At 38.2% G+C, this 25,297-nt stretch overlaps 1 protein-coding gene and 1 pseudogene across 4 annotated transcripts in view; one reads left to right on the top strand and one right to left on the bottom strand.

The window, feature by feature from the left end:
- PRKD1 (protein kinase D1) overlaps nucleotides 1-25,297 on the top strand; it is a 353,235-nt gene that overhangs the window by 106,621 nt on the left and 221,317 nt on the right. The gene's annotated exons all lie outside the window — the stretch shown is intronic.
- On the bottom strand, nucleotides 10,226-10,326 carry LOC112205420 (U6 spliceosomal RNA; annotated as a pseudogene).

The raw sequence follows: 25,297 nt of genomic DNA, 5'->3' as shown, positions 1-25,297 counted from the left end.
GTGACTATTTTCTATAGCTCATGTGTAATGAAGACTTGCAGTCAGATGACTGAGCATTATTTATTCAAATGATTGTACAAGAAAAACAGATTGCTTTCCATAGTGACCTGGGAGGCCAAAAACATTGAAGATCTGGGCAGTGCATTAATCATAAAATTTAAAAAGAAAAAATAAATATGAAACAAATTGGTTCATGGAGTTAGTTGTAAAACCTGGTTGCTATGCTGAGTTACTGATTACAGGTATCACGGTCTCTATGAGAGGGTAGATGATTGCACTAGACTGGTGGTCTCTGTGGGTGATAAAGGCAAAGTGTTTAAAAGGTTGCTCTGACTGTGGAGTCTGTCTGCTTGAGGAGGTTGTGTGTGGGTGTGTGTGTGCAGGCACACATGGTCTCAGCTGTGCATCTGCAGGCATTCATGTGGAGGATGCTATTGTTTAACCCAGAATTGCCTAGAATTGCCATGTTGCAATCAGAACATTTGTATTATTTTAACAATGGTTTATTATGATATTTTGCCCATCAGTAATTTTTAAAAGAGGGTGAATGTGTTCAAGAATTAGTTTGTGAACCTTTTTTCCTTTATGTTGCTTTATAAGCCCTGAATGTCTATAAAAATTCCAGTGTGTCCCTGATTATGCTTCCTTTTAAAATAAAGTCCTTTGTTTAATTTTGCGATTCAGTGTGTAAGGAGAGAGTGAATAGAATGAGAACTTAACTTGAACTCTGTCTCTATTCAAACTTAAAAGTCAGTATGTTATTCAGATAGAACAGAAAACAGGCTAATATCATAGTCAGGATCTAGCAAAGCATCCAGTGCCTCACTAATAGACCTTAGTGAATTGAATGTTAGTGGAACCACGGTCACTGAGTACCTAACCCACATACCAAGAGCTGTGTACTCTGAGTTACCACGGAATTCTGGCTGCTGTTCATTCTCCTTCCTTTGGATTGATATCTTTCTGACAGTCTTAAGATGTCTATCTTAGCTGTCTTCTCAATCTGCACAATCTACCTTAGAGAATACAAGAACACAGTCATGTATTTAATCATCCTCAGTGTTACCCTAAAATCTATTATGAACATGTAAAAATTCATTATATTTACCCTAACTTCTATTCTGAAGTTCAGTGTATCTCCTGTAATTATAAAGTCTCTTGAACATTTCTAAGCATACTACACTCGAATTTCAAACTCAGTGTGTTCAAAGCTGACTTCATCTTTTCCCATTTCCCTCCATCACTGTTAATGACTTCCAGAGTTTAAGCTAGAAAGCTGCATCATCTTAACCTCATTCCCCCATTACATCTCATCCTACACAATCAGTGGGTTGCTGAGTACAACTCATTCCACCTCATCTGTGCCTCTTTCCTTGTTGGTGTTGTCTCAATTCAAGCTCTGATCACATTTGAAGACTATGGCAATTACATGTTAACTGCTATTCCTTTTCTCCCTTCCCTTTCTTTACCTTTTTATTGTTGAAAATATTCTACCATTCCCTCCACAGGATTGTCTTGTGGTTCCTTAGCGTGTTATACAAGGCCATTCAGCATCTGGCCCTAATTGGTTTGTCTTCCCCATTATCCATATTCCCAGGAGATGCTGTGTTCCCAACCATACTGATCTGCTTATTATTCAACGAAAACACCTTTACTTGGTTGACTTCCTGCCATTCTCTTGTGTTATTAGTTGATTTTACCTGGAATTCCCTTCTCACTTTTCCTGTCAACTAGGAGAGCACGTACTCATCCTTAAGTTTCTTTTCTCTGACACGGAGTAAATATTTATTGAATAATTAAAAATGTTTGGTCTCATTTATTCACTGAAGCCTTCTCAGAACACTTGGTACACACCTTTGTTACAACAGCATTTCATAGATTCTATTTTAATTACAGAATGTATGTGCTTTTTTCTGCTTAGCCTGTGAGTTCCTTTAAGGCTAGTGCCAAAGTTTATTAATCTTTTCCTAGCACATAGCCTGGTGCCTGCACATAGTAGGCATTAAATAAATATTCACTGAGTCAGACCACCCGGATAGTAGCCAGAAAGTATTGCCTCTAGATTGGTGGTGTGAATGAACCTTATTTCCAGGGGTAATATGGGGTGTCCTTATGATTCTGTATCCATTGTGTTTAGGGTGGATATGCCTCACCTTCTCATTGTGGAGGCTGAGTTTATAGTGGCTGAATCTTTTTGGAGAGACTTTCATATTAGAAATAACTGGCACTCTCTGTGGACCAACATCTTTTGAGACTTGAATGTCTGTGACAGTCTACAAAGTAATATCAATACCTTGAGGGCAAACTTCAGGGACTCTGCTTTTGTGTCCTTCATGGAGTTGAATTCGTACTGTTGGTTCAGGTCAATAGTGTTTCATTGTTGTTGTTTTTACTTTTCATCTGGAAATAATTTCAAATTTACAGAAAATTTGCCAACAATAAAAATAACACAAAGAACATTCCTCTAGCTTTTACCTAGATTCATCTAAACATTTTACCCCATTTGCTTTATTTTATTTTATGTTATTTTATTTTATTTTATTTTTTGAGACGGAGTCTCACTCTGTCGCCCAGGCTGGAGTGCAGTGGCGCAATCTTGGCTCACTGCAAGCTCTGCCTGCCGGGTTCACGCCATTCTCCTTCCTCAGCCTCCCGAGTAGCTGGGACTACAGGCGCCTGCCACCACACCCGGGTAATTTTTTGTATTTTTAGTAGAGACGGGGTTTCACTGCGTTAGCCAGGATGGTCTCGATCTCCTGACCTCGTGATCCGCCTGCCTCGGCCTCCCAAAGTGCTGGGATTACAGGCATGAGCCACCGCGCCCGGCCCCCATTTGCTTTATTATTTGTGTGCTCTCTCTCTTTCTGTCTCAGACTTTTTTAAACTCCTGAACTGTCTGAGGATATTACGCACCATGGCCCTTTGCACCTATCCACACCAGTATGTATTTCCTAAGGATCAGGTATTGTTTTATATAACCACAGTGCAATGATCAATATCAATAAATTTGTCATTGATAAAGTACCTTAACCTACCATTTATATTTCAGTTTTATCAATTGAGCCAATAACTTCCTTTAGACTATATTTTTCCTTCCAGTACAGGATACAGCCTTGGGTCAGACATTGCATTTTGTTGTTGTTTCCCTATTTTCCTTTAATGCAGACATTTACACAGCCTTTCTTTGTATTTTCTGACATTGACTTTTTGAAGAATACAGTGTACCCCCACCCCCTTTTAATAGGAAATTTCTTATTTTGGGATTTGATAGGTCAGTAGTAGATTTTGCTTATTTTTCTTAAACTAACTGGTAGTTAGACTTAAAGTACTAATGGGTTATTACTATATCTAGTATATCTACTATATACATTAAAGTTATTACTTAATTTTCTTAGAGTAAATTGATAGTATTTATGAAACTTCACCTAGAAATAGAACATCATTTTAAAAAAAGTTTACATCTAAGAGGAACAGATTGAATATGCCAATATTTTGTAAATAACTAGACTCTTTCTGATACTGCAAGGAGAAATAAAATAACTATTAGTGACTTTCCATTGATATTGAAACCAAACAAAATAGTTGTACTGGAGCATAGGTGAACTTTTCTTTTCTTTTTTTTTCAAATGAAGTATTCTTTTCAGTTTTGAAATGTTAAATGCCAAGAAGATTGAATTCTCTTTCAGACCCATATTTTGACCAATTAATTGATATTAAGTCTTTGAATAAAGGCTTTTGTTGTTATTTTGAGGAAAGTGCACAATTTTGACTACAGGTACTTAAAAATTAATTCCTTACAGAATGAAAACCTGAAGGTATTAAAACACAATACATGAATATTTAATAGATAGCAAATATTTAGACTGGTTAAACAAGAAAGAAAATTAGCATCAAATTAAATAAACTGCTGTGGATATTTATCCCCAGTATTGGAGAGAATTGTGTGGTATGGTGTTTCTGTTTGTTGTTGTTTGTCATCTGTTCTGCCATCTCAGCTAAACTCATGAATTGAGAAGCAGCCTGGGCTTATTTCCACAACATTCAGACCTTACTGTGCATTTACACTTGCTTACAATATGCTTCTCTTTTCTTTCCAAGCATGGTCATCTTTCATTTTCACACCATAGGGTGCTCAGTACAGCCACCAAACACAGTGCAGTCAAATTGTCATAGGCAGCAAGGTAGAAGAAATACTGTCAAATGCCATTTTTTTTTTACAACTTTAATTTGTTTTTCTCTCTTCATTGTTTATGATAACCTCCTAGAAACTTGAAAATAGCATTTCCTTCCCTGCTGTTTTTGTCATTTGTGTTTGGAAGACAAATCTTTTTTAAATGAAAAAATAGTTGCCTTTAACTGAGAAGAAAAAAATGGCAAAGCTATACAATTTTATTTTCCTTTGTAATCACAATGTTTTCTTTTCTTTCTTTATTGGATTTTTGGGTGGAATTTATAAGAAGAATTAGGGAAGCAGTGGCTGGCAGAGGCAGAATAAGGCACTTGTGAGCATGACTCTGGAGTCTTGTTTCTTGGGTTCAAATCCTGGCCTAGAAGTTTATAAGCCTAATGATCTCCCGCAGGTTACCTCATCTCTCTGTCCTCTATATTCTCGTCTGTAAAATGGAGATTACATAATGATATCTAACCATAAAGTTAGAGGTCACGAGGATTTATTGAGTCAATACTTAAAGATACTTAAAACTGTGTCTATAATATAGCAAATGGTATGTATTTGTTAAATAAAAATAAATCTCCTCCTTCCTCTTAATCTTATTATAGTCTTCATTTTTCCCTTGTGGTATGAGTTAGTGAAAACTAATGTTCACAGCTTTTCAGAGGGTCGTCTTCAGAGAGATAGGGGACCTTTCACTGAAGAAATCTGGATCTTTTTTGAAATCTTTTCAAAAGTCAAAATGTGTCAGTTTGTCACACATCCTTGTGCTTGGCTTAGTTGGGAGAAGGCATTATTAAAAGGTTACATATATTTATGTGCCAATGGGCCCCTGATCACTCACAGCATGCCTTCATTTTGATTTGGCAGAAGCCCACTGTAGTTCTTGTGAAGAACATTTATGTTAGTTCAAAATTTCACAGATATCAGATATGTAAACTTGAAAGAAACATACTTTCAAAGATGACCCAAGGAAGCATGTCCTCAACCTTGCAAAAATGCTGAAGCCAACATAAAAAGTAAAGTATATAAATATATATTTGGAAAAATTAATTGTAATCCTTCAGGCCTTAATATGTCATCTTTATCTAAATGTATTTAAAATGAATCATTTTGGGAGCCTAGTAGGTCCCTAAATACTACAAATATAGATAGTTTATATGTATTTTCTGCTGAAGGCAGCAACAGAGAAAATATGGTCTCTTAGAATTCCAGGAATTTGAGGACATTTCAATATGTGGGAACCATTTTTTACTAATCATAGGGTCACATAAAATAGATTATTTACACTATTGAGGACACAATATCCTGGATGACAGCTTTTACAATCCATTGAAATATAAAACTGTCAGCGAAGCTAAAGACACCCTGAAACCAAAGAGGTGCAAAGTCAGAGTAAATGTAAACTTCTGGTGATTTGTCATGATATGGCTGAGGTTATATTTTAAGAGAAAAAGTCACCTAGCACTTAAGGATAATAGAAAATTAAAAGAAGTTGATATGTTGGACTTCATATGATGAGAACTTGAAAAGCAAATAACTCTCCAGTTTATTTAAATGTTACATTTATGGTAACATTTTTTCTCTTAACTATAATAACAATAGATTTAAATAACAATAAAACATTTTTAAAAACAATGAAATCATCTCCCTACCACCATGTGTCTGTTGTCATTCCTGAATGTGTGGCACACAGTTATTTGCTTTTTTGGGCATTGTTGGTAGCTCAGGAAGCTTGGTTTTCTTTCTGTACTGATTTCCCAAAACTGCTGATAAAAAGCTTCTAAGAAGAGGTTTAATGAGCTATTGACATGACTAAGCTGTTATTTATTTATTTATTTACTGAGACGGAGGCTCTTGGTCTCGCTCTGTTGCCCAGGCTGGATTGCAGTGGCAAGATCTCGGCTCACTGCAACCTCCAGCTCCCTGGTTCAAGTGACTCTTCTGCCTCAGTCTCCCGAGTAGCTGGGATTACAGGCACGTGCCACGACACCCAGCTAATTTTTGTATTTTTAGTAGAGACGGGGTTTCACCATGTTGGCCAGGATGGTCTCGATCTCCTGACTTTGTGATCCGCCCACCTCGGCCTCCCAAAGTGATGGGATTACAGGTGTGAGCCACCGCGCCCGGCCTGACATGACTAAGTTGTTTATCAAAATGCTCCCTTTGCTTATACCTATATTGAAGGTAGCAAGAATGTCTTAAGCTAATGAAGAAATGAGTATTATTAATATGTCAAGAAGAGGTACCACATTTAAACTGGTCGACATAAATGCCATTATAATTTCTGTAGTTTACTGGAAAATAAACATGGGGCTGGAATTGCGCTATTTGAGAAACATAGTTGGAAGTGTTTCATGGACTATGCATCTACTTAGACTTTTAAAGTATATACATTCTTAATAGTCACTTAGGAAAAACCTTGAGACCGGGAGACATGTTCCACTATCCAGAAAGGGTGGATGTTACAAGATGTGTTAAGCTGAATCCTTAGTGAATGTTCCATTGCATAGTACTGTAAATTGTTCCAGGATCTTATAACGGTTAGACTACTATCAATAAATTTCTCCCACATTTTGCTTTGTTTTTTCATGAGTTTGTGCCAAAGGCATGTATTTTATACCTAGATTTTCCCTCTCACTGTCATGTTTTCCATCTTGCTCTCAACAATTTCCCTCTAGGGACATTTTGATCGTCTGGAATGGAGAGGTGAGAATATGCTGGAAGGATATAAATCATGAGACTCTCTACAGTATTCATGTTAACTATGATTTACTAGAGGAATAGAAAGAAATAACTAATTATCTTATGTTTAATTTGTCTTAAGTAATTTAGATGTTTCTAATGGTAGTCTTGCCATGACAAGATTAATTCTTTACTGTTGTAGTGTGCAGTCAACTGTGGAATTTTTTTTCCTTGATGATTATGAGGTCGTTTGATGCACTTTTTTAAGAAGGCTTTTCATTTTAAAGTCAGTGAGAAACCTCTCAAATAGATCTGAATTAACCAGGGCACTTGGAGCCGCAGTTGATTTTAATGACACAATTTAGAAAATGAGAATCAACACAAAACACTTTGGGTTTGTTCATCTATGTTAATACGTGCATTCTGTCATCTTCCTTTAGACTGGCACTTATTTAAATATTAAACCATCCTTTACACTGTTTATATGGTGATACAGTTCAAGTTGGCTCTTTCCTATATTTTGCTTAGTCATTAAAAATTTTGCATATAGCTAATTAAATTGCATAAAATATAATTAGCTTAGTTTCGAGTGCTAAGGAATCAATGAGAGAAGAGAACAGATTCAAGGTTTTTGTAGTGAGTAGATACAAAGCTGTATTTGTGTCGGTGCCAGCAATGGAGGCAGCAGGGAATCATGGAGACAGGGCAAGCAGCCAGCCTGGGATCCGAGCCTAAGCTGAGTGGAGAGGGTTTTGCATATACCTTTGGAAAAAGTGCATCAAAGTCAGGTGTGCAGACTGCAGTTGGAGCACATGCAGGCATAAGAGGTTAGCTATTCAGAACTTTCAGGTGCCCAGACAGGGCAGGGAAAAAGCCCAGTTCCTTAGTATACTGATGTGGTCAGGATCCTAAGAATCCATAAGAACTTGAGACTGTTAGAACAGAACTAGGGCACCACTAGCAAGAAGACATTGATAGTCAGCCAGCACTGCGCTCCTGCCTTGGGAGGTTCTTAAGTGCTTTTTGTTAGACTCCAGGCTGAAACTTGGAAAGAGGAAGATGCAGTAATTTGCCACACCTGGCAAACGCTGACCCAGTGTTGTTGCCATACCTACACCTGACTGGGGTTGGCAATGATTAATTATGTAGTGGGACAGACAATACAGTCAGGTGAGGTCGTGAGCAAAATAACTGTTTTATTTGTGGTTCCTTCTCTAATACCTTGATATTTTAACTTTAAAATGAAGCTGCAAGGGAATTTAGCTAGTAAAGAGAAAATAAAAAGTCAGGTTGGAGAGAAGTCTGCACATATCCATTCATTAATTCAGTCTTTCATTCAACAAATATATTTTGAATACCTTAGTATGTAATTACCCAAAGTAAATGAATATTCATTCATCTTTGAAATTCAAATTCCATTTTGCTAATGAACAGCCCAATGTTTACCCAGAGGTACAGAGGTAGCAGTGGCAAAACTAATTTGATCCCTAACTTTTTTGTTGTTTATACAGTTCAGGTCTCTGCAAAGTCCTGGCTGGAACCAAAAGATGGGTTGATCTTGGCTATGAACATCGTCTGACAGAGCAAGAAATGGTAGATATAGTAATTGGATGTGTAATGTACATTGAGAGTCAGTGTTCACTTAACAGGTCAGAGTGCAAGCATGCTGACATTGTTGATATTAATTGCTAATATCTATTGAGTGTTTCAAATGTGCTAGGCCCTGTGGTATTAAGCAAGTTTCTTCCATTACCTCATCTAACAGTTTAAGTAGAAATAGGTGCTCTTTGGGTAGTGTCTGTCTCTGTGGCCCTGCAGATTTGGCCTCACCCTCTCCCTAGAACGATAATGAGAATAATCTCATTTGGGCATCTACTCACAATACACAGTCCTAAAGAACAGTATAAAATTCTTATCTGGCTCAGGTCCTCTGGGAAGTCAGCCTGAAGAATTCAGATTTTCCCTATTATATTTGTGATGTTTCACCATCTGATGGGCAAGATGTTTTGTCTTTTGTATATAAAATTTAAGTAACTGTACCAGCCTCAAATATGTACTTCCAGTTGTAAATGTATGTAGATCAGTTTTCATATTCAAGAATTTAACATTTTAAAGTTGATTTTGGGCTTTCCCACATAGAATTGTCTCCTCTTTTTATAAATAAAGATATGCTTTTGCATAGACACTTAAGTTTCCAGAGTATTTTTGTGGTTTCTAGAATGCATATTTTCATTTTATCTTAAATAGATGAGAGAAGTCTTTTGTTGTTGTTTTTTTGAGACAGAGTTTCGCTCCTGTTGCCCAGGATGGAGTGCAATGGCATGATCTCAGCTCACTGCAACCTCCACCTCCCAGGTTCAAGCAATTCTCCTGCCTCAGCCTCCTGAGTAGCTGGGATCACAGGCATGTGACACCATGCCTGGCTAATTTTTTGTATTTTTAGTAGAGACTAGGGTTTCGCCATGTAGGCCAGCTGGTCAAGAACTCCTGACCTGAGGTGATCCACCTGCCTTGGCCTCCCAAAGTGCTGGGATAACAGGTGTGAACCATGATGCCTGGCTAGATTAGATATGTTTTAACAAAAAATATAACTGATATGGTTTGGCTCTGTGTCCCCACCCAAATCTCATCTCGAATTGTAATTCCCATGTGTGGAGGGAAGGAAGTGATTGGATCATGGGGCCAGTTTCCCCTATGCTGTTCTCCTGATAGTGAGTGAGTTCTCACAAGATCTGATGGTTTTATACATGGTACTTTTTCCTGTGCTCTCACTTCTTCTCCTGCCTCCTTGTGAAGAAGTGCCTGCTTCCCCTTCACCTTCCACCGTGATTGTAGGTTTCCTGAGGCCTCCCTAGACATGCAGAAGCTCTTTCCTTTGTAAATTACCCAAGTCTGGGTATTTCTTTATAGCAGTGTGAAAACGAACTAATACGATAACTGAATGCTTTCCTCCTGAGAGGAGGAATAACATGGTGAACATAGTGTTTGCAGATTTTGTATTCAAGCAAGTTATTTTAAGGATTGCTCTTTTACATATTAAAGTCAAATTATATTCAATTTAGTGCTCCGGTTATATCTAGGTATAGGTAGTTTTGCTAATGATTTCCTGTATGTTGTATGTGTCCTTTTAATAGGGCTTGGGTCTTTTTTTTGGCGGTGATAATTATAATATGGAGTTGTAAGACATAATACAAAGATATCCCTTGTAACTCTGCATGTTTTTTCTCAATGACATTTTGCAAAACTCTAGTTTAGTATCATAGCTAAGATATCGATATGGGCACACAATCCAGATTTCCCAAGTTTTATGTGTTCTCTTTGGGTTTGGGGGTGTGTGTGTATGTGTATGTGTATTTAGTTATATGAAATAAAAATATGAAACACATAACAAATTTGTATGTCATCCTTGTGTAGGTATGATGCTAATCTCACTATTGTCCAATTTTAGTACATGTGCTAAAGAAGTGGGCAGAGGCCTGGGGTTTCTTATGCATCAGGACTGGCTTCATTACTCAGTGATGAGAGCAATTGTTTGGGGTGTTATGCTCTGAATTTACTGTCTTGAAATCCTTGATTTTATATTTGTATTTATGTTTTATAAGTGAAGTCTGGTGGGATAATGGAACATGCCCAAGACTTGAAGTCTTGGTTCAGGTGACCACTTGTGCTGTTGTCCACTTCTGGCTTCCCCACCACTGAGGACCCCAAGCCCAACCTGGCCTCTTCTTCCCTGCTCCTGCGCAACAACTGCTGCTGTCCTCAGCCCCTGGCAGAGAGGGTCAGGGTCTGATGCAGGAGCCCCACAGGTCTTAGAACAGGGCATAGATGTGGCCGCCCCTTCTAGGAGTGCCACTGTGGTGCCTCAGTGGGGCAAACCTCTCACTCCTGAACTAGATGCTTAATGCATCCTTATGTAGGGACTGTAGTGCTTCTGGGGGTCATCCTTCTGCCTGTGGGCTCGAGCAGTAGAGTTGTGTGTGGGAAGGGAGATGTCCAGCTCACCTCTCCTAGGTGGTGCACAGAGCATTGCTCTGGCAGCTGGAAGGAGAGAGAACTCAGCCGCTAGCCAGTGGGCAGTTTGTGTGAGCTGTGGGTGCGCATGTGGGGGTAGAACCCTGGAAGGTCTGCATTTATTGTGCAGATATCCCTGTGCCTGAAGGATGTCAAGTAGCAAATAACACCATGGCAGGTTGAGGGGAAGCTGCGGAAGAAAGGAAAACACTTGATATTTTAGTACCTTTAATGGCACTTTTCCTCTGCTTTATGAACAAGGGGCCCTGCAAATTATGTAGCCCATTCTGATAAGCATAGTGTTATCTTCAGCAATCATTTACTGTACACAGTGCCCACTTGTTTTCACTGCATCATCCTATATTTGCTTCAAATCTCAGTGACATAATAAGAAGATATTCAGTGAGACTGTGTGGAGACTAGAGCAGCACAAAACCCATAATGATATAAATATGTGGTGGAAAATTACAATAAAACCCTTGCATCTTCCACTTTAATTTTGCCTCAAGGAAATGGCAAAGTGCCCAGCTGGCAATAACCAGTTCCAAATGAGCTGCCAAAACTACTAGGTGCTGAAATACATAGTTTGTTGCACTTCCCCATTTTGGTGCCTGACTATGGGTTTTGAGGTTGGCATTTTAAAGCCAGAGCAGGTGCCTGCCACCTGGAAGCATTTTCTTAAGTGCCAAGCTAATGTCACCACAATAAGACCAATGAAGTGTATTTTTAAATAACATTGAAACTGCTTTACATGTGTATACATATCTATTGAAATAAATCCTAAATAGGCCTAAAATGTTTTCATCTGGAATTCAAAGGGATATGATTTGTGTCTTGGAACAATGAAAGATTCTTATAAAAAGGAGCATGCTGATAGAAAACATTTAGATAAAATATTTGAAAAGTTTGTAAATGTAGATTGAAGTATTAGCATAAGAAAATTAGATTGCTTTACCTTGGAACCTGACATTAGAGGTGCTGAGGTGACAGCGAAGAATACATACAGGCACACGTCTTTATATTGCTGTTCACTTGATTGTGCTTTGCAGATTGTGCATTTTTTTTACAATTCAAGGTTTGTGGCAACATTGCATCAAGCATGTCTATTGTTGCCATTTTTCCAGTAGCACATGTTCACTTCAAGTTTCTGTGTCATGTTTTGGTAATTATCACAATTTTTCAAACTTTTATTATATTTTTATGGTGATCTGTGATGAGTGATTTTTGTAATTACTATTGTATTTGTTTTGATATACCAAAAATTGTGCCCATATAAGACAGCGAACTTAAGTGTGTGTGTTCTGACTGGTTCATCCACCATCTATTCCCTCATCTCCCTCCTTCTCTTTAAGCCTCTCTATTCCCTGATAAACAATATTGAAATTAAGCCAATTAATAACTCTACAATGACTTCTAAGGGTCAAGTGAAAGGAAGAATCACATGTCTTTCATTGTAAATCAAAAACTATAAATGATTAAGCTTAGTAAGGTGTGGCCTCTTGTGCCAAACACTTAGCCAAATTGTGAGTGCCAAGGAAAAGTTATTGAAGGAAATTAAAAGTGCTACTCCAGTGAACACACAAATGATAAGAAAACAAAACAGCCTTAGTACTGATAGGGAGAAAGTTTTAGTGGTCTGGATAGAAGATCAAAGCAGCCACAACATACCCTTAAGCCAAATCCTAATCCAGAGTAAGGTCCTAACTCTCTTCAATTCTGTGAATGCTGAGAGAGGTGAGGAAGCTACAGAAGAAAAGTTGAAAGCTAACAGAGTTTGTTTCATAAGGTTTAAAGAAAGAAGCCATCACCATAAAATAAAAGTGCAAGGTGTAGCAGCAAGTGCTGATGTAGAAGCATCAGCAAGTTATCCAGAAGATCTAGCTAAGATCATTGATGAAGGTGGCTTCACTAAATAACAGATTTTCAATGAAGACAAAACATCCTTCTATCGGAAGAAGAAGCATCTAGGATTTTCACAGCTAGAGAGGAGAATGCCTGGCTTCAAAGCCTCCAAGCAGAGGCTGACTCCCTTGTTGGGGGCTAAAGCAGCTGGTAACTTTAAGTTGAAGCCAGTGCTCATTGACCATTCTGAAAATCCTGGGGCCTTTAAGATTTATGCTAAATCTATTCTGTCTGTGCTCCATAAATGGAATAAAACCTGTGTGACGGCACATCTGTTTGCAGCATGGTTTCTGAATATTTTAAGCCACGGTTAAGACTTACCATTCAGATGAAAAAGATTCCTTTCAAAATATTGTTTTTCGTTGACAATGCACCTGGTCACCCAAGAGCTCTGGTGGAGATGGACAAGGAGTTAAATGTTTTCATAGCTGCTAATGGAACTCCATTCTGCAGCCCATGGATCAGAGAGTAATTTCAACTTTCAAGTGTTATTGTTTAAGAAATATATTTCATAAGGCCACAGCTGCCATTGATATAGTGATTTCTCTGATAGATCTGGGCAAAGTAAATTGAAAACATTTTGGATAGGAATCACCATTCTAAATGCCATTAAGAATCTTCATGATTCATCAGAGGTGGTTAAAACCGTAACATTAAGAGGAGTTTGGAAGAAGTTGATTCCAACACTTATGGATGACTTTGATGGGTTCAGGACTTCAGTAGAGGAGGTGACTGCAGATGTGATTAAACTATCAAGAGAACTAGAATTAGAAGTAGAACCTGAAGGTGGTTTATGCCTGTAATTCCAGCACTTTGGGAGGCCAAGATGGGCAGATTGCCTGAGGTCAGGAGTTCGAGATCAGCCTGGCCAATATGGTGAAACTCCATCTCTACTAAAAATACAAAAATTAGCTGAGTGTGGTGGCAGGTGCCTGTAATCCCAGCTACTTGGGAAGCTGATGCAGGAGAATTGCTTGAACCCAGGAGGCAGAGGTTGTAGTGAGCTGAGACAACACTATTGTACTCCAACCTGGGCGACAAGAGCAAAACTCCCATCTCAAAAAAAAAAAAAAAAAAAAAAAAAAAAAAAAAAAAGTAGAGCCTGAAAGTAGGACCGAATTGCTGCAATCTAATGATTAAACTTGAATGGATGACTAGTGGCTTCTTATTGATGAACAAATAAAGTCATTTCTATTGATAGAATCTAGAATCTACTCCTGGTGAAGATTCCGTTAACATTATTTAAATGACAACAAAGGATTTAGGGTTTTACATAAACTTAGTTAATAAAGCAGTGGCAGGATTTGAGAGGATTGACTCCAATTTTGAAAGACACTCTACTGTGGGTAAAATGCCATCGAACAGCATCACATGCTACAGAGAAATCTTTCATGAAGAGTCAATCGATGCAGCAAACATCATTGTTGTCTTATGTTAAGAAATTGGCTGTGAGGCACGGTGGCTCACTCCTGTAACTCTAGCAGGTTGGGAGGCCAAGGCGGGCAAATCACTTGAGGCTAGGAGTTCGAGACCAGCCTGGCCAACATGGTGAAATCCCGTCTCTACTAGAAATACAAAAATTAGCCAGTCTTGGTGGCACACACCTATAATCCCAGCTACTCGGGAGGCTAAGGCATGAGAATTGCTTGAACCCAGGAGGTGGAGGTTTCAGTGAGCCGAGATCATGCCACAGCATTCCAGCCTGGGAGATAGAGCAAGACTCTGTCTCAAAAAAAAAGGAAAAGAAAAAAAAGAAAAGAAAAGAAATTGGCCTGGTATGGTGGCTTATGTCTGTAATCCCAGCACTTTGGAAGGCTGAGGCGGTGGATCACTTGAGCTCAAGAAGTGTGAGACCAGCCTGGACAACATGGCGAAACCTCATCTCTAGAAAAAAATACAAAAATTAGCCAGGCATGGTGGCACACACCAGTAGTCCCAGCTACTTGGGATGCTGAGGTGGGAGGATCACTTGAGCCTGGGAGGCAGAGGTTACAGTGAGCCAAGAAATTGCCACTGCACTCCAGCCTGGGCCATGGAGTGCGACCCTGTCTCAATTTAAAAAAAAAAAAAAAGAGGAAATTGCTACAGCCACCTCAGCCTTCAGCAATCACCACTGTGATCAATCAGCAGCCATCAATATTGAGACTAGATTCTCCACTGGCAAAGAGATTAGGACTCTCTGAAGGCTTAGATCAAGAATCCCCAAACCTCAAACCATGGACACAATAGGAGTTGAGCAGTGAGCCAGTGAGCATTACCGTCTGAGCTCTGCTTTCTTGCCTTCTGTCAGATCAGCGGCATCAGATTCTCATAAGAGCCTGATGATCTGAGGTGGAACAGTTTCACCCTGAAATCATCCCCTGTCAAGAGACCACTGGAGACGATTGTCAGCATTTTTTAGCAATAAAGTTTTTTTTTTTTTCATTAAGGCATGTGCATTTTTTTAAGACATAATGCGATTGCAGACTTAATTGACTACAGTGTAGTGTAAGCATAGCTTTTATATGCATTGAGAAACCTGAAAATTTCTGTGACTTGCCATATTGCGACAATATGGTTTTATTGGTTTTATTGTTGTGATCTGAACTGAATCCACAACATGTTCAATGTATTCCTGGCATGTTTTTATAACATTTCAATCTTTGAGACCAAAGGACCTCTCTTGTTTCAGTTGCAAAAGTATGTCTGTTTTGGTGCCTGTAAATACATTTACAAATCTGATGCCTTCAGGATGCTTACAGGCAGTCCTTTGTCTCCAGTTAAGCTTTTTCTTTTCTTTCAGTTTTCAGTAGAATATTCCAGGAATCTCTGCATACTTCAGGAGTTTGCAAGGTTAGTTTTTTGTTTTAATACTTACCTGAACAGTCGAACCATTTTCTAATGCTCATCTAACCAAACAACTACTTTATTTATTGTTCTGCCTGACCTGTAATGTAATTTGCATAATGCGCTGGCTGTTTTCTGATTCAGACTACATATTTCAGATTGGATCTACTTGTTGTATTTTTTTTTTTTTCTCCTGCAACCTGAAGGCCAGGCAGAGAGGGTTCATTGAAATCTAGGATTTGTTAGATTGTATTTTAATCAGTTTCACAGCATACCCTCCTTCTCCCAAGCCTATTGCCCAATCTCAGAATGAGATCAAAATAAACTGAATTGTCCTTACTCACTTTCACAAAGTTGCTAGTTAGAAGCAAAATGTCCAATCCATCCTGTAGGAAGAAGAGAGGGACCCAGCAATGGGCCCAGTTAATCTGTAAATTGCATATTTAACGTAGGAATAATCATGGCTCTTGTTATTGAGATCTTTTCAGTACATTTGGTGGAAGTAAACTGTTTGTGTCCTCCAGTGGTTGATGAGATCCGCTTCTTGCCTTGCTTTCCTCTCCTGGGCATTTATTTGCTAAGCAGATTGATCTATTTAGTGCATCTGTGTCTGGGTGGGTGATGTCTCCACTACTACAGTACACTCTTCTGTATTTATTATTTCACTAACAATTACTTCCACTTTCTCATTTTTCCCTTCTCTGGCTTGTTCTCATGCTCTTATCTTGCCATAACTTAAGTTTTCTTCTCTCCTCCTCATTGCATATTCCCCTTCATTGGCAACTTACAAGTACTTACATCACCTTGTGATGACTCACACTTTCTGTTAATAATGAAAAGTGATCATGTTCTAGAGAGCAGAGCCCATGCTCTGGAGGCAGCCTGCCAAGGGTTGAATCCTGGCTCTTGGCTTTACCACCCATCAGCTCACTAGCACTGTGAACTTGGACAAGTTTTTTAACCTCTCCTTGCCTACCTTTCCACATCTGAAAAATGCAATACTCTAGTTCCCACCTCATAGAGATGCTGTGAAGATTAAAGGAGTTATTCTACATTGTGGATTTAGAACGATTCGTGGCACGTAGTAAGTGCTCAACAACTGTTAGCCATTGTTATTACTTAATTTCATTTAGCTCAGTTGTATGACCATTCATTCAGCCTTCTATTAGCATTCTATTTTTCTGGCAACACCTATTGATATCCCAGATAATTAATTTTCTTTTTTTGTAATGCATTTAGAAAATGCTGCTCTTTGAAGTAAGTTAAGTGTTGCCTTTTTCTCTGTTATTTTGCAAGGAGGACAGCTTGAGTTGGAATATCTAGAAGTAAAAATCTCTCTGCTATGGTCAAATACCTCTTAGTATCCCTCAGCCAATGGGTGTGATTTTTACTTCTTCCCCCGACCAATCTAATGGAGTTCAACATCTTGCTACTGCAGGTGTCACCTGCTTACTATTAATAGCAGCATGGTCAATTCCCAGGAGGTTGTAGAAATGCAGATCAGAGGACACACTGCAGACCAACTGAATGATAATCTATAGTCTAACAAGATATCCATGTTATTCTTAAGGCTATTAAAATTTGAGAAGCACTATACCAACATTTCTAGGTCTAGAGCACCATAATTCTGCTCTAGGGAAATAGGAAGAAACCAACCTGAATTCTATTTTAATAACACATAATATTGACTATTTCTACAATTTAGCACTTTAAGCCCTATGAGATTTCCTGGAAAACCTATGTTGGCATTCTCTTGGGTGTAATTGTTATCGATTAATGTCATGATTAAAAGTACGGCTTAGGTCTACTGGGAGTTTTAGCTCACTGAAAGGAAAAAAAAAACACCTCATTGATCTGAAGCCCTCAGTCAGTCATTCTTAGCTTTTCAGAAAATACTTCAGATAAATAGCAATAATCTTAGCACTGAGAGGTTTGTCTCAGGGGATGATCTTTCTAACAATGACTTGCATTGATTAAGTTCATTGCTTTTTAACTGTTCACTTTGTTACTGTGGTAACTCTATTTTAAACATTAGGATGCATTTTGTTTTTTTTTTAGTTGGATTGTGTATGGGTAAAGTAGCACAAGGAGGCATATTTGGGCTTCTTGTACTACTGGTGAATTACTTGTTGAGAGTCTAATGCTCCTGTTTTCTAAATACTGCTTTGTTGAGACAAGGTTCTGGAAAAAGGAGACATTGGACATGTTCGTGGGTTAGACAGCATTAAGAAAAGTCAGGCAACTGTTATGATTCTTGGTATCAGTGTCAGCTCTCAAGAAAGGACTAAAAGTGCTAGATTTACTAGCTGGAGAACATTGCTTTTTGAACAGTTTACTCTTGGGAATCTTGTATAACAATGTTGTGTTAGATTGTTCTCTTGCCTTTTGCATACATTTTCTTTTTTTTTTTAGTTTCGCTCTTGTTGCCCATACTGGAGTATAATGGCCTGATCTCAGCTCATTGCAACCTTCGCCTTCTGAGTTCAAGCAATTCTCCTGCCTCAGCCTCCCCAGTAGCTGGGATTACAGGCGCCAACCACCATGCCCGGCTAATTTTTGTATTTTTAGTAGAGATGGGGTTTTGCCATGTTGGCCAGGCTGGTTTCAAACTCGTGACCTCAGGTGATCCGCCCCCCTCGGCCTCCCAAAGTGCTGGGATTACAGGTGTGAGCCACTGCACCTGGCCACATACATTTGTTTTTATGGGTGGTTGAAACATTTAGAAAATCTTCAGCTCACTGCTTACTGTGGTTACAGGATAGCAAGAAAGATAAAGAGATTGGGTTTAGGCATTTTGAATTTGGCTTTAAATGAACCCAGTTGCAGATGTTAAATGGTGATATTAAGTCAGTCTAAGCATTAATATAAAATGATGTTCAAAAGTTATAGAACAGCATATAAATAATTGAAAAACAAAAGATCATTATTTTACCCCTAATTACTAGCCTTGGAGTATGGGTCAACCTTTCCACATCCCTCACCTTTCACATGCAATGAGATGCTCAGTGAATCCCAATAATTATCCTTTTCTTAGAGTCTCAAGTTCTTATCCTCTGTTTTTATTAGAACAGCTGTGTTTCCAGCTTGGATTATTTTTACCTCCTACTTAAACTGTTGCAATTCATGGGTCATTTACTCCTTCAGAGTTACCAACTATGTTTTTAACAAGTTGAGTATGCTAATATAGAGTTACAATTTTGATATTAACTAGACAAAAAAATTAAAACTTGGTGACTTCTCATTGTCAGTAAACAAAAAAATCGTTTCCCAATCTGGTCAATTAAAATTCCCCAAAATGGTCATAGTTTACCTTAAAATATTCTTGCTAGACCTTCCTAAGTATGAACCTTGTGTGCCATCAAAATGAGACTGTTTATTCTAGTCCATATGTACATTGTATTTCACAATATTTGGACCTTAGCTCTGTTTTTCCCTCCATCTGGAATGGTCTACTCATAATTTCTGCCCACTGAAATACTTCTTATCCTTAATCCTTTTCCTTAAGCCTGTGGGTCCTTTCAGCCCTGAACACTCAGGTATGACCCAAATACTACCATTTGGGAGGGATATATAGAGGATAGTCTTGCATGGCTTTTGACCTGGACTGTCTCATGTCCGCTCATTGAAATGCAGTTTCTGGTTCTCAGATTTTAAGTTCCAGAAACTTCATTTTTAAAATAAAACCAGAGTTGCTATAGTTCCTAGAAGATAAATCCAGGCTAGTAAGCCTCACAAAATATTTTTATGGACTGGAGTGCCCGTATACTAACTTAGAGTGAGTGATGTGCTTTTCTTGGATATTGCCTTTCTGCAACAAGATGTCTGCAAAGCAGATTCAGAAACTGGAAAGTTGCTCAATTGGCTCAGAATTGAAACATAAGGAATTGGTTGGTCTTGAAGGATATTCCATCCAGGTTATGGGAAAATCTTATTGAGTCACCTGATAAGATTCTTTTCCTTGGATAATTTGATGTAAACACTGGTGGATTCCTCAGGTTCCAATCTTTTATCTGTTGCTCCAACTGACTGAATTACAGTTCTCCTTTACATCTTCCATTCTGATAGTATCATTCTAAAGATGTCACTTTGTTACCTTGTTTTAAATTTAGCAACTTCCTATCCTTGTCAATTAACTTGTAAAGTAATCCAGGTCTAGAAAACCACATTTAGATCTATCTAATCCATCTACTGTGGTGCAAAAATCTTTGGATGGCTGTTCTCATACATCATGTGTTTGCTTTTGAGCCTTTATAGTCTCATAATGTGCTTTTTATCTGAACTTACACAAGAATTATTAAATTGCCTTGTGCATTAGATGTATTGTCTTCTTCCTTTCTTAATCTATTTGTATTATGGTTATTGGCAAACTGGCCTTATTTACTATCAGGTCTAAATTTCTTAAAAGCTGGGACTGTTACTTATTCTTGTTTGTTTTTTCTGTAGTCTCAAGTAGAGTCACATCTTTTTTTTTCAGAAATGTAGCTTTACATTCTTCATTTATTTATTCATTCTCTCCTTCCCTCTTTCCCACCCTCTCTCCCTTCCTTTCTTCCTTCGCTCCTTTCTTCCTTCCTTTCACAGGCATTTATGAAACATATACTATTTGCCAGGAATGTATTAATGTCTGAGATTACAGGTATAAAAGATGTAGACCCAGGCCGGGCCTGGTGGCTCATGCCTGTAATCCCAGCACTTTGGGAGGCTGAGGCAGGTGGATCACCTGAGGTCAGGAGTTTGAGACCAGCCTGACCAACATGGAGAAACCCCGTCTCTACTAAAAATACAAAATTAGCCAGGTGTGTTGGCGCATGCCTGTAATCCCAGCTACTGGGGATGCTGAGGCAGGAGAATCGCTTGAACCTGGGAGGCGGAGGTTGCGATGAGCCGAGATTGTGCCATTGCACTCCAGCCTGGGCAACAAGAGCGAAACTCCATCTAAAAAAAAAAAAAACACGTAGACCCTAATAGCATAGTTACTGCCACTCATTGATGGCCTTAAGCTCTTCATGTAATTCATATAAGACCACCAAAACCTAAGTGTTAATACTCCCCACTTGTTTTTTGTTTTGTTTTGTTTTTTAATAAGCATACTGAGGTTCAGAAAGAAAAAATGACTTTCTTAAAACCACACTGTTAGTGAAACAGCTGGGATTTAAGATCAAGGCGATTGCCTCAAGTGATTCTTTTTCCCTACTGCTTGTTCATGTTCATTGGAGGCAACTTTATCGTTTAAGGTACTGTGATGGCTAGCTACACGTGTCAACTTAGCCAGGCTGTGGAGGCCAGTTCTTGATTAAACACTTCTCTGTGTTTTGCTGTGAAGGTTTTTTGTAGGTATGGTTAACATCCACATTCAGTAAGCTTTAAGTAGAGGCATTAGCTTTGATAATGTGGGGAGGCCTCATCAATCAGTTGAAGACCTCAAGAACAAAAACTGAAAAGAAGTTTTGCCTCAAGACTGCAGTACCAGCTCCTGCCTGAGTTTCTAGCTAGCTTGCCTGCCCTTAGATTTTGGATTTTCCAGTCTCTACAATGGCATGAGACATTTACACACACACACAAACACACACACACACACACTTGGGTCCCCTTTCTCTGGAGAACCTTGACTAATGGGCTGATACAGGTTCTGACAGTTAAATAGACAAAATATTACACTAGCATTTTTTATTGCATTACTTTAAACTCTCAAATTAAAAGTGTTTTAAAGTTTAAAATGTATATACCATATAGTAATTTTATTTTAAATAGGGAGGATTGGTGCCAGGGGTCTTATCATGAAGGGACCAAGTGTGGAGCTAGAAGGAAAGGGATGAAGGACTGGACTGTTTTTCAAGGTGGTTGAAAAAATAGAGGGATGTCACAACCTAAAGTTGGTCACATTATAGCTGTCCAGGGAAAGATTTATAAAATTGTTGAAGATACTCATTTCAAAAAATTCAAATAACAGAAAACACACATTTTTTTTCCTGTGATTTGACATCAGCATGTCTATGTGTAGAGTCTGTAGTGTTCACAATTTTACTTTTAGGTTTCATAAGGTAAAGCAAGTCAAATGTTTTCCTGCATGTGGACTTACCAAATATGAAGACACTGAAAAGCAGAGTAGTGATTTTAGGAATTTGGATTTCAGTCGAAAATTTCATTATTAGGCCCAAAGTTATTGTGGTGAATCCATAAAAGTTTTTTTGTCAATTGCAAATCAGAGTTAACCCACCAATAAAACCCCAGGGTCTAGAACACAGGTTTTAATGAAGTAGAAGTGGACACAGGGAGGAACAGAGTGTTAAACAAATGCAAGCACGCCTCTACGCAACCAGTGCGGACTCTCCTTGGAATGGGATATCACAGCCAAGTTGATTGGAGATATACAGTTGATGCTTATTATTTGTGGAAGTTCTGTTCTGTCACATCATCTTAGTTAGCAAATACTGAACCATTTCTCCTGGGAGAAATACAGGGTGGGTTAGTTCCTGTGAGTCTCTTGTCACATTTTTCTGAACGACCTATACATAATCTCATGTGTTTCTGTTTTAAAGACACCTTATTTAATCTACTTATGGTCAATAGCGGTCAAACTCATGCCTGAACTGAGTTTATCTAACACATGTATTTTCTCTGTGAGACACATAACAGCTTTCTTGCACTTAGGAACACTAGACGGCACTTCAGCACTATGCTTGGGGCTCCTTTTGAGCAGCACGATCACCAAGAAGAAGCACAAAATGCAAAAAATGTGGCATTAAATAGACCATGAAAAGAACACTGTTGAGAGTATTGAGAACTGAAACAAGAAGGCAGTGTAAGCTGGGAATGTGTACATTGGGCAGTTCATTTTCTTGCCACTCCGTGCATGTCTGCAAGTGACCCCGAAAGCACTGCAGTATTTATTTTGGTGTCATAAATACATTTTAGCAAGTAGATGAATTTGCAAATGAGGAATTGGCAAATAATGAGGATCAGATCTACATAAGCAGTTTGGGTCTTCCTGGAAGATGAAACTATTTGTAGTTAAATAGCTCCCCCAAAGACACTCTGTAAGAGAGTGCAGTGCTGCCGAAGGACAGTGTTTGGCTTCTGAAGATTTTATGTTCATTTGCAAGGTTATTTAATAAACATTTTTAATCCTTGCTATTGCAGCCTTTTAGAAGAAAATCTGTGCTATAAATAACAAAACTTTAACAATGGCAGTATGCTTTCTTTAGGAATCCCGGAGCAATTTCAGGTGTCTGTTTTGAACCACTGGAATGATTAATAAAATCAGTGCAAATAAACAAAAAATCGAAATTCAAGCAAAGTAATTTGTTATCTTTTCCAAAATATTAGTAGGGAAGCAATTTGTTTTCTTTCACCAAGATTTACAGAGTCAGTTCATTAAAATATCACTTGTTTAACCATGTTAAAACAATTACTTGTTTAATTGAGGTTTTCACCTTTTAATGACTTTTGCCATATTGAAATTTGCCAAGAAATTAGCAAGTCTACAACTTTGATTCTTGCATACTATTTTAATACTTTTAGGTTGATGCCAATCCTTTAATTCTTTATTTGTCCAACACTTAGTATGTGCAAATTTCTTTGCTTAAGAATTCTGGATTAGCAAAGCAGGGATTTTCTTGACTTAAGCAGCTGCCAAATCGTGGAGGTACTCCCACCCAAGAAAGAGGAGTAAAAGTGAGATGTGCTCTTTTACGCTCCTGCAGCAAAATTAGAACTCAAGGACAGAGGGGGTAGAACAGCTCAACTACTGATGAGATTATTATTTAAAAGAAAAGAAAAGAAAAAGAATCAGTGATGTGGAAGATTATTGAATTTTTTTGTGAATCAAGATTTCCTCCAATAGCTCATTGTACACTGAATAAAAAAGGTTGGGTTATATTTTTATTCTGAAAAGATATTGCAAGCCATTTTTCTCAGCCATTTCATAAATTAGAATGGGAGAAAATAGATTTATATTATAGCAAGTACAATTTAGTGTAGACTAGTGGTGGGGGGCTACTACCAGAGGACTACAATTATGAATATTTATAACCTGAAATAGATGTAAGAAGTAAATTAGAGAAATTAACATGGGCAATAATCATATTCATACAGTGACACTGACTTGGAGAGAATTATATTAGGTAGTCAGAAGACTTTAGCCTATTGCTGCTTGAAATTATGTATACATGGATCCTTAATGTTCTGGGCTTGAATTTGAAAGGCTCACTCATCAAGATTTTTAGACACATTATATTTGCTTTTGCAAATTAGAAGCTCCAACCACAGATGCAAGTATACATTGCCATGTGTGGAATTAATGCTTCAGACAGCTTATGAATATGTATGTGTATTTTGGTGGCGCTTCTGCCACATGAGTCTGAAAAGCAGTGGGAAGTGGGTGGAACTGCGTGGAACTGCATATTGCTGTCAGAAAAGTGCAATTCTCAAAGAAAAAAATATAGGGGCAAATTTTCATTTCAGACATGTCTGCAAAAACTAAAATTTTCCCAAAGAGGAAAGCTGATATTTGTCCATTTTAATTGTTAAAATTTCTGTTGACATCTTCACAACTTAGAAATATTCTGAGGCCAATCCTTTATATTTAAATATACATACATCTTCAAGATGGTTTCTGGAATGCCTTAAGTTTCAATATGTAGTGAGATTTATATGGCACTGAGTTCTGTAATTACAGTTGTAGCTGATTGAATTACTGGTATATATGGGTTGGGTCTACCTTAAGTTATAGTGGGAGGTTTTGTGTCTGTATTTCACCAGGATGTTGGTATTAACCACTGATTACCTCAAAATCATGTTCATCTAGAAAAAGAAATACAATATAAATGGTAGTCCATTTGCAATCTGTTCCACTTTATGGGCACCAATTGTAAGTCATGGTAGCTGGGCAGGTTGGGGTGGAGGGACAGGAAAGCTAAGGCCAATAGCAGCTCCTGTGGTGGTGTGTGTGTCTGTAGCAGCGCAGGTGCTTCGAGGTTCCCTGGGCCCAAGAGGACGAAGGGTCTGCACCAACTGATAGTGGCACCCTTGGGTAGTTTGAATTAATTACCTGATATGATCAGCCCCCTTTGATAAAAGTTTTAGGGTGTTCCGGAAAACCTTGTCACTCAGTGATGATTTGGTGTAAGGGTCTGGTTAGAGCAGGATCAGATGATATTTACATGTTTCATATGCTGTAACAGTACAATTCTGATACTTCAGACAGATATTTAAACAATTCCTAACAGTACATTTTAAACATCAAATTGAACCAGTGACAGATAATAACACAATTACTATTGCTCTGTTTTATTGATGTAAACTTACTGCATTTGATCAATTATTACCAAAGAGATTTTAATCCATCGCTTACAAACAATTTGTTTACAAGGCATACTGATATCCTCCTAAAAGACCATCTGATACGGCTTTGCATTTTCACCTGTTCTTGAAGTAGTCCCTCAGGCTATTTCCCTTTACCCCAGTTATCATTTAGAAAAGGTTTGCTTTTGGTATGTAGTTAGGGTGCCTGTAAATTCCCTTTTTATCGTAGGTCTGGTCTAATGGAGGGTCCAAAGTTTTCTAAGTAACAATACTTTCTTCCATTTAGCCTTAGTCATCATTTCTTAATGGCCTTCCTCCTTAGAGCTCTAAATTGGATTAAGGTTGTATGTTATCTAGGAACTTTATAAAGAATTAATTGTTATAAATTTTCATTTGTCT

This window comes from Pan troglodytes, chromosome 15 (genome assembly GCF_028858775.2).
Source record: "Pan troglodytes isolate AG18354 chromosome 15, NHGRI_mPanTro3-v2.0_pri, whole genome shotgun sequence".
Lineage (NCBI taxonomy): Eukaryota > Metazoa > Chordata > Mammalia > Primates > Hominidae > Pan > Pan troglodytes.
The sequence above is the reverse complement of the archived record's forward strand: the minus strand, read 5'-3'. Positions and strand labels throughout refer to the sequence as shown.